The sequence below is a fragment of the Lepidothrix coronata genome, unplaced genomic scaffold (genome assembly GCF_001604755.1).
Source record: "Lepidothrix coronata isolate B3197 unplaced genomic scaffold, Lepidothrix_coronata-1.0 Scaffold199, whole genome shotgun sequence".
Taxonomy (NCBI): Eukaryota; Metazoa; Chordata; class Aves; order Passeriformes; family Pipridae; genus Lepidothrix; species Lepidothrix coronata.
In genome coordinates this window covers 636,007-645,144 of record NW_016690379.1, presented here as the reverse complement: position 1 = coordinate 645,144, position 9,138 = coordinate 636,007, and the positions used below count along the sequence as shown (strand labels likewise).

At 55.1% G+C, this 9,138-nt stretch overlaps 1 protein-coding gene and 1 long non-coding RNA gene across 2 annotated transcripts in view; one reads left to right on the top strand and one right to left on the bottom strand.

Moving 5' to 3' along the window:
* The first annotated feature begins 3,391 nt into the window (after nucleotides 1-3,391).
* The window catches only part of CDK18 (cyclin dependent kinase 18), a 36,773-nt gene continuing 31,026 nt past the window's right edge, over nucleotides 3,392-9,138 (top strand). The window contains exon 1 of the mRNA XM_017832221.1: nucleotides 3,392-3,497. The gene's annotated coding sequence lies outside the window, so the exon portion shown is untranslated. The remainder of the gene's footprint in view (nucleotides 3,498-9,138) is intronic.
* Nucleotides 7,752-8,815, bottom strand: LOC108505837. Its single transcript, XR_001877602.1, has 2 exons — nucleotides 7,994-8,815; nucleotides 7,752-7,914 (listed from the first exon to the last, which is right to left on the bottom strand). It is a non-coding gene; the product is annotated as an uncharacterized LOC108505837 (long non-coding RNA).

Sequence of the window (9,138 nt, the reverse complement as noted above, 5' to 3'; positions counted from 1 at the left end):
CCCAGAGGAAATCCTGGGATTGTGCCGAGGGCAGGAACAGCCCGGAGCCGTCACCCCGGGTTATGTGCATCACGTTCCTGCCTGGATGTGGCACCCACAAAGGCAGGAGCACCCAGGTGTGTGTCAGGCCTCTCTGCCTGCTGCAGCATTGCCTCCTTCTCACCTCCCCCTCCTCTCCCCTCCCCAGCCCGAGGCAGCTGGGCCGAGGTGCTGTTTGCAGGGAGGTGACAGCAGACACCTCGGGGAGGAAGCGCAGCCCCCCTGTCTTCAAAAGATGCAATTTGTCTCAGAAGGGAGAACAGCTGTGGGATGAAACCCAGCACTCCTCTGGCTGCCCCAGGCAAGGGACACACCAGGAACTGCACAACTATTCCCAGTGTGGAATACACTGGGAGAAGGAAGAGGAGGAGAGGGATGTGCTGAGCAAAGTCTCCCCCAGCATGAGCTGAGGTGGTCACAGCCATGGACCTACAGAAAGTTTTGCAGTTTCCCAGCCAGACCCATTTCTTTATTAAACACTCCTGACCACAGATCCATTTTTTATGAAATTCCCCCAACTACAATGAGCCCATTTTTCACACCTGATTTCCCCTGGACCTCTGTGAGGCTGCGCGATTCCACTGTGACAACACAAAAGGGAGAAAAAACAGCCCCGGAACCCAAAGTAATTTTAGAAAAACTCATGAAAAAACAAGCACTTCTGTCTGCCTTTTGCTCAGCCATTACACTGGCATGTTTGGAAAATGCCCCGAGGCTCTGCCTTGGAAACACACTGCTGGGATTGCAGAGGCATCTCAGGTGAGTGCCAAGTTCAACACCAGCGACCTCAGCCCTTCACGGGGCACCCGATAAGGGACACTTTGCTTTGTGCTGTCACCAGTGGAGCAGCCCCAGCCCCATTAACAGCAAAGGGCCTCCTTAGTCCCCCATCAGCCTGCCGGGCAGATGTGCTGTGTTCGTGTCCCACATGCTGGGGAACATCCATCACACCCTGACGCCTCCCCTCCCCTCCAGTCTTTGAACAGGCAGGGATAGCAATCCCTGCTGGCTGCAGCAGCTGGGTGCTTTCCCTCTCCACATCCTCCTCCAGAGCCATCCCTGTCAGGCTCACAGCAATCCCTGGCACGTTGATTATTGTAATTTATGTTTAGGAGGAATGTTATGCACCAATGAGCAGCTCGTGTGACACAACCACTGAGCTCATGTCTCTGGCCACTAATTGCTTGTAACATTCTTGCCCTTTCTCTTCGAGCTGGTTTCCATGTCCAGCTCCAGTTTGGGGCCTTCCTCTCCTTAATTTCCCAGGGCTTTTGCTGGGGATCTCCTTTGGCTTCTGTTTCAAAGTGGACTCAGAGTGCCAGGTGGTCTCAGATCCATGGAATGGGGGGTGTGGCAGCAGTTGTTACACCGAGGGCTGTGCTGTGCTGGGAACGGCATGTAAGTGTTCGAGACATCTCCCCCCCCCAGGGTGACATCTCCTCTTTAAATAGAATAATGAACAGGGTGAATAGAGAAGTCAGAGAGATTCCAGAGCCTGGCTGGACACTGTGCTGTGGAAAACCTGCCCATTTCTGCAGCCAGTGGCATGAAGGGAGCGTGATGGCCAACTCACCCCGAGCTGACTGTGCACCCACATGACCAGGTACTCATTGACCAGGGGTTAGGAGAGGCCAGGCTGCCACACGAGCCAAGAGGCACATCACACCTCTGGGTCTCACCCTCTGCTGCTCCTCCCCGAGCCCTGCAGAGCAAAGGATGCAGATCCTCGGGAGGCAGGTGAGAAATGAGCAGCTCCAGGTGGTGAGAAACGAGCTGCTCGCCCCGTGTCACCCAGGACAGGCTCTCACCCCCTGCTGCAAAGTCACCACGTCCCAGCTGGGGCAACGTGACTCAAGTGTGAACTCCCCACCTGCTTCTGGAGGGGCAGTTCCAGTTCAGAGCCCGCTGTGTGCTCAGACAGGGCTCAGCTCACGTGCCCACCAAGGGGGTTGACTGAAGAGCTGCTGGGGAATGTTTGACCCCACTCACACAGCCCACAGGCACCACTGAGGGCCTCAGGTCTTGGCTGGGGACAGGCTAAAGGGAACAAACAAAATGGGTCCTGGCAAAACATCCCTTTCCTCCACGGGGGGCTCAGCTTTTTACACTTCTGCCACACCATCTGTGAGCCACTTCCCTGTTCCTCGAAGTGTCTCCCAGCAAGTTGATGGTTCTAATATAAGAAAGGAGAGTCAGCAAGTCCGACGAGACTCCCACGTTCCAAAAGGAAAAGGGAAAAAGGAGTTCTGTCAGCAGCAGAAAGCCCAAATTTGTGTCTCCTGGACAGTCTTGTGGGATCTCAGATGTCTGGAAAGGAGAAGACCCTACATGCTCCCCCAGAAAGGATTTCCCCACAGAGAACTTGTGCCCCCTTTCCTCCCCCTCACCAGCTCTCCTGTGTCCTCTGTGTTCCCACTTTCCATACTCGGTGTAGATGGATTTTGTTCCTTCCCTGCCCAGGTGTCCTGCTGGCATCCCTCTGCCCTCCCCCGCCCCGTTAAACCTCCTGCACATCCCCCAGATTTACCCACTAATTACAGCAACTCTGCTGACAGACAGGATGGTCTGTAGAGGGAAGGCGAGGACTAATATAGCTGAGGATATAAGAAATTAATTAGTTTCAGACAGACAATGTTGGCACCTCCAGTCAGCCTGATTTATTTCCACGGCTGCTCTATTTCTGGCAAACAGAGAATGTTTGACTAAATATAAGACAACAAGTAGCTGGAATGGATGGCGAAGCCGCTGCTAAACACGTAACCCCACCGACAGAGTGACACAGGGGCTGGAACCTCCGCGGCCGCCCGAGGGATGCAGGTCCCGCTCTCACGGGCTGCCCCCGCTCAGGCACATCTGCCAAGAGCCTCAAGGACGGGTGGGAAGAGCCGCGGGAGGGAACTCCCCTGACCCGGGTGCGAGGCTGCGATCAGTGTGTGTGCGTGTGTCCGCGCGTCCGTGTGTCCCTGCCCGCAGCGCTGCCGGGGCAGCGGGGCCGAGCGGGCTCCTTATCCCGGGGCTGCGGCGGGGAGGAGCCAGCGCCGCTCCGAGCCGAGCGCCGGCAGCGCTCCCGCACCGCGCCGGGTCCCGCACCGGCACCGCTCCAGCTCCCGCTCCGCGTCTGAGCCGGCACCGGCACCGGCCCCGCTCCAACCCGCTCCTGCTCCGCCACCGCTTCCCATCCGACTCCTGCTCCTGCTCCGGCATCAGCGCCGCTCCAGACCCTCCCCGGCACCGGCCCCGCTCCCGAACCGCTCCCGGCTCGTTCCCAGCGCGGCCCCGCTCCCGGCCCGGCCCCGGAGCGGCCCCGCGGCTCCCGCAGCACCGCCCCGGCTCTGCCCCGGCTCTGCCCCGGCTCTGCCCCGGCTCTGCCCCGGCTCTGCCCCGGCTCTGCCCCGGCCCCGCGGTGCCGGCGGCAGGAAGGAGGAAGGGACACGGCAGGAGAGAGAGCGACCTGCTCGGTGAGTGCCCCCCCGGCGGGATGGGGGTCCCCGTCCGCCCCCCCGCCAGCCCCGCTGCCTTTGGGACTGCTTGGGGCGGAAAGTGCGAGGGGAGGGAAGAGCTGAAGTTGGAGGTATGGGGAGGGAGGGTTCAGCTCGGTACGGAGCGCAGCGAGAATTTATACCTGTCTGTGCCCTGCTGCGGGAGATTCCTGCGCGTGTTTTGGTCCTAAACCTTGATTAGGGAGCTCTGGTCAACGCTTCGGTCATTATAAACTTTGGCAGACACCCCTGGCGTGGGTCCCGCTGGGAAGGTCCTGGGGGGACCCTTGCAGTGGGAGAGTTGCCGGGGTGGGGGGCTGTGACACCCAGGGTCTGTGTGGTGGCTTCCCCGGCTCAGGCAGGAGCCCTGCCGCTGGCTGGCCGGCGTTCCCCTTGCGCTGCATTTTTTGGTGGCTGTCACTATCAGCTGCATCTCTCCAGCACCGCCTGTTGCTCTGACGAGTTCCCAGGGATGTGGGAGAACTCGCCCCAGAATGCCTGTCCCCCCTCCTCGCTCCTGAGAGCTGCTCTCCCTGCCGTGCCAGCCCTGCCTCCTGAAAAGTCAGGCTTTAGTAGACTGGCTCATCTCTCCATGAAAACAACCTGGAATGAGCGTGTTGGCACAACAGTGGTGTTAGCTCTGAAAAGAAGGAACATCAGGGTCAGGCCTGGGGCTGCTGGCAGTGGGTTTTGTGCTGTGCATCAGGCAGATGAACAGTGTGATGTGATGTGTGTGTCAGGCTTGGAGAAGGTGCCTGAAGGGGAAGAGCTTTGAACAAGCATCAGGCAGAAAGTTAGAGCCTCTGGATAAGATCTGTGAAAGGGCAAGTGCCTTCAGACAGGACCCTGCAAGGAAAACAGGATTAATTTCCTCCTCAGTGGTTGTGGGGGCAGCACAAAGACCTGCAGATGTGCTTCCCCACAGCTGAAAAGGGGTAAATGCAAGCTGAGTCTTGTTTTCCTGCCTCACGAGGCTTTGCCAGGGCATCTGGGTCACCCCATCTGTGGAGAGCTCGTGAAAACCAGTTCCCATGATCCTGAAAAGATTCTCTGGGTGCAAACAGCCAGCCAGGAGATAACTGGATGGTTTGTGTCAGCAGGAACACGTCAGTGGGGGCACACTGAGGTCTCAAAGGGCATTTGTAGTCTAGAGCATCCTTTTCCTCCCTGGGGAAGATCCATGGATGGGAGGTGACACGTCCTAGACCCCGATGCACAGGAGGAACAGAGGCAGGAATAGGAGGGCACCTGGTTCACCAGCTGGCACCTCACCCCTGAAACTTCATCTCTGTGTGTAGGTGTGAGGCACCCAGCTCACAGGGCACTGATTTTTAGGCTCCTGTCAAGCCAGAAAACTTCTGAGCGAGTTTTGGTATCTGTTCTCCACACGGGACCACTTTTGATGGCAGCTCTTGCAGATTTGTTTCCAAGCACTCAGGTTTACTCACCCATGCTGGAAAATATTGGTACCGTGACCAAATGAGAGCAATTAATAAATGAGTAGTGGAACAACCTCGCAAGCAATAGCTGGGAGTTCCCCCTCTCTTGGACAGAGAGAAAGAAAGAGAGGAAAATTTGTAACTAAGCAGGACTCTGAGGATCTGTCCCTGTCCACGGCCTTGCCATGGATTCTGCCTGACCTTGGCCACGTCACCACCATATCCCCATGTCTGAGTCCCCCCATCTGTTAACACTTGACCTTGCTTTGTTCTCGGAGTTTTGCTCCCTGAGCTCTGCAGGGCTTTGGGATGCTGGCAGGGATGGGCGTGGAAGCACTAAAATCCTCCTCTCAATGCCACGAAGGCCCCTTTCAGTGAACAAGCTCTTTGTGGTCCCTGAATGGACCCTTCAGACAGGCTTTGCTGCCCAGCCAGTGGCAGAGCCAAGTGATGGTGTCACATATTCGGAGGTTACAGGTGACTGAAATGCAGCTGGATGTGCTTGGCTGATTTTTACTGGCTCCCCAAGGAGCTGCTTTAAATCTTTGGCTTTATCAGCTTTTATCTGCTGCCTTTCACGGGCATTCGTTGCCAGTGTCACTGCCTTGTTTGTCAGGGTACAGCCCTGAGCAGGGGGGCTGGAGGGGACAGATTTTGCCTTCTGTTGCTGGCACTGGATCCAGACGAGGTAGATGAAGGCAGCTGCATTTTGCACGTGGTAAAACAGAGAGGCAAAATGGCTCAAGGTGTTACAAGGAGCCTGTGGCAGCTCAGGGAGTTGAGTTTTGATCTCCCAAGGCCATGAGATCCCTCTGTTCTCTCTGTCCTGCCACCTGGTCAGACAGAAACCTGTGTCTGTACCTTCCATAGGTCATGTCTGCATTAAAATATCCACGTCGCAGCTTCCACTGAGACCATCCCTTTGGTCTGGCCTTCTGGAGAGAAATCAATGTTTGGTCAACCCTTGTAAACCCTGAGACATTCCTCTGGCTTCCACACAGACCTGAGGTTTGGGCCAGGAGGCCTGAGAATCTCCAGAAAATCTGGGATGCGTGTTTGGGAATCGTGTCAAATAACAGTAAGAGTTTCCAAGAAGGTTTATACTCAGTAGGAGCCTCCCAAATTCTCCTTCCACGCTCAGGGGAATTGAGGCAAACTTAAGGCAGCTTCTCCAGGCAAGAGGACAGGGGCTCTTGGCTCTGGGGCCAGTTCAGAGCAGATCCCAAGCTGGCCTGGAGTGAGTTCTGCTGGCTGTAACTCTTGTACTGACACCCAGAAAGGTCAGCTCTGCTCTCTGCCACGGTCTTGCTTTACTTCTTTACAGGTAGAACACCAGCAAAAGGTCTCTATTTAAAAAAGGCCCTTTGCTTGCTTTCAGAGGTTTGACCTGCTGGGTTTGCTTTCCTCTAAATTCACTTGCTCCTGCTGTTTGCAAAGGGAAAACCCAGAGCAGAAAGCAACCTGTTGATTAATGTAGATGCAAAAGCCCAGATTACAATCTGGTGAACAATTAACTTCGAGGAGTCGATCTGTAATCAGCCAGAGCATCTTTTGCTCTCTTTCTAATCAGGGTTTCTTTTCAGGTAGCGTTTTGCCCGCAGCCAGCGCTGCTCATCTGCCTCTTGTTTGCTCAGTCGCTCACAGTCTCGGCTGGTATCTTTGTCTCGGCAGCCTGGCTGGAAAAGAAACTGCTGTGGAATTATTTTCGAGCCGCAGAGCAGAGCGGGGTGAGCCCTGGGAGCCGGCTGGGCTCTGTCTGCGCTCCTGCCACCGCTGCCACCTCTCATCTGTCTCCTCCTTTCTTTGCCTCCTCCTTCGCCTCCTTCCAGCTGCGTCTCCGAACTCGAGACCTGTCTTCTCTCTCGCCTTCTGGGCTCCCTCGCTGCTTCGGGGATGGGCTCCAAGCCGCCCGCAATTAAGGCTGGATTTTTGCAGGCGCGCCGCATTCCCGCTGGGAGATGTCCACATGTCCCCGGCAGCGCGTCCCTGCCCGCTGGGCTGATCTCTGCTGAAAATCCGGCCCTTCCTTTTCACACCTGAGCAGCAGCCGGGGCTCTCGTTAAAACTCTCTCAGCCCTGTGCTGAATGCATAATGCAGCTTTTCAAGCGCAGGCAGGACCCGCGGGAATGCAGCTCACGGAGCGGGAGGATGCTCCAGGCTTTGGGGCACTTGGCTCCTGCTGCCAGCACCGGCCCTTCTGCTTTTGTTTGTGGTTTCTCTGTGCCCCCGACTCCCATCGGGGGCCGTCCCTGCCACCCCAGGGTGCTGGGAGGGTCAAAAACCCTGCGAGTGTGCACGCTGAGGGATGTTTGAGCTGCTGTTTTCAAGGATTGGTGCTCGTTGCCTTTCGGGAGCCAGGTCTCCTGGAGCAGCTCAGTTGGAACGTTTCCAAGATCTCAGCTTGGTCTGATCTGTGGTTTTGCTTCCCTTTCACCTTCCCTTGTGGCTTTGAATCAGGCATTTTAGAGCAGGGACAATTCCTCACGAGCCCCTCTATCCCCGGGCCCAGCAGGCGCTGCCAGGACAACAATAATTACATTATTTGAGTGGCAAATTGCAGATCCAGAGCTGTCAGTGCCTGGTACCTGTCACCTCTGCCAGCACTGCAGGAGCACGGGGATCATCAGAGCTGCTGCTGGGATGCAGAGAGGAGGGAGCAAACAGGATGGATTTAGTGGTGTTGGATTTACTGCCCTTTCCTTAGTGCCTGGGAAGGGAAGGTTTCTGTCTGCACTTGCATTGCCAGTGGAGACACTCCAATTAATGGTGCATTCAATCCGATTGTTTTGTTACTTCCCCCCCCCTTTTTTTTTTTACTTTTTTATTTCGTTTCTTACTAATTCAATTAATTACAGCCAAACAATTCACCTTGGCACCACCCCGGAGTTCTGTCCTCATCATTTATCAGAGGGGAATATTCCTGGGGCTAGAAAATCCATCACTGATGGCCCTGGATCTCCAACCAGAGGTTTAAACTCCCTCTGACGAGCTGCTCTGCATTAAACAGCCCCTCTCTGTCTGGGCTCTGGGGTGACATGAATTTTGTTTGGCTTTTGGGCACCCTTTCAGTTTGCTCATGCAGTGATGTTTTCATTACTGGAGGCTTCTCCATGACCCCTCTCCCTCTCTTTCTCCCCCAATCTCCGAAATGCTCAGCTGTTTCCTGTAAAACAACCCAAATTTTCCCAGCTGGGGGGCTTTGGAGTGGGGCAGGGGACTGGATTTGACCAGTTTTGTGGGGTGTTGCTGTTGTTCTGGCGACTTTTAATTGAATTGCTCCATTAAAAAAGGAGAGGCTGTTGAAGCTGTAAACACTGAAACCTCCGAAAAAAATCAAAATGTGCCTTTTTTGGGAAGCAGAAACATTCCAAACGTTCCGTTTTTTTTCCTGCTATTTCTCTATTTCGCTTGAAATGGTTTATTTTTACTGGGTCTATTTAATTATTCGGTCAGTGTTAATATGCTGGTCACTGAGGGGTTGTGATTCCTGATCCCAGCTGGATTTATCCTTAAACCACCCCCCTCAGGCATCGCTTTTCCCTCACTCCAGTTCCTCCCAGAAATTCCCACTCTTGAAGCCACTTCTTTTTTTAGTTGCTAAATCTGACGAGGTTCGTGAGCAGGAGCCTCAGTTCTGCACTTGGGAACACGCACACGCATATAAATTCATCGGTTTGGGGGTGGGTTTTTTCTGTCTTCCAGCATGGAATATCACCTGGAGCTTGGATTTGTGCCTTCTAGCACTTGGATTATTTGCTGGAGAACCTTTTAGACTGGCAGCTGATGTGCCAGGCCTGTGCTGGAGCAAAGGCTGAGCTGTGGATGCCCAAGGACGCAGCCAGGGACCTGCAGGGATCTTCAGCAGATCCCAGAAACTGAGGATCCAAGTCCTGATCCAGTAGATCCCGTGCTGCAGTGATCTGGGAACAACAGAGCAATGGAAACGCTGCAGGAGGGGGTTTGGAGGCAGAATCCAGGGTTTGGAGGAAGGATCCAGGGTTTGGAGGAAGGATCCAGGATTTGGAGGAAGGATCCAGGATTTGGAGGCAGGATGCAGGGTTTGGAGGAAGGATCCAGGATTTGGAGGCAGGATGCAGGGTTTGGAGGCAGGATGCAGGGTTTGGAGGCAGGATGCAGGATTTGGAGGCAGGATCCAGGGTTTGGAGGCAGGATTCAAGGG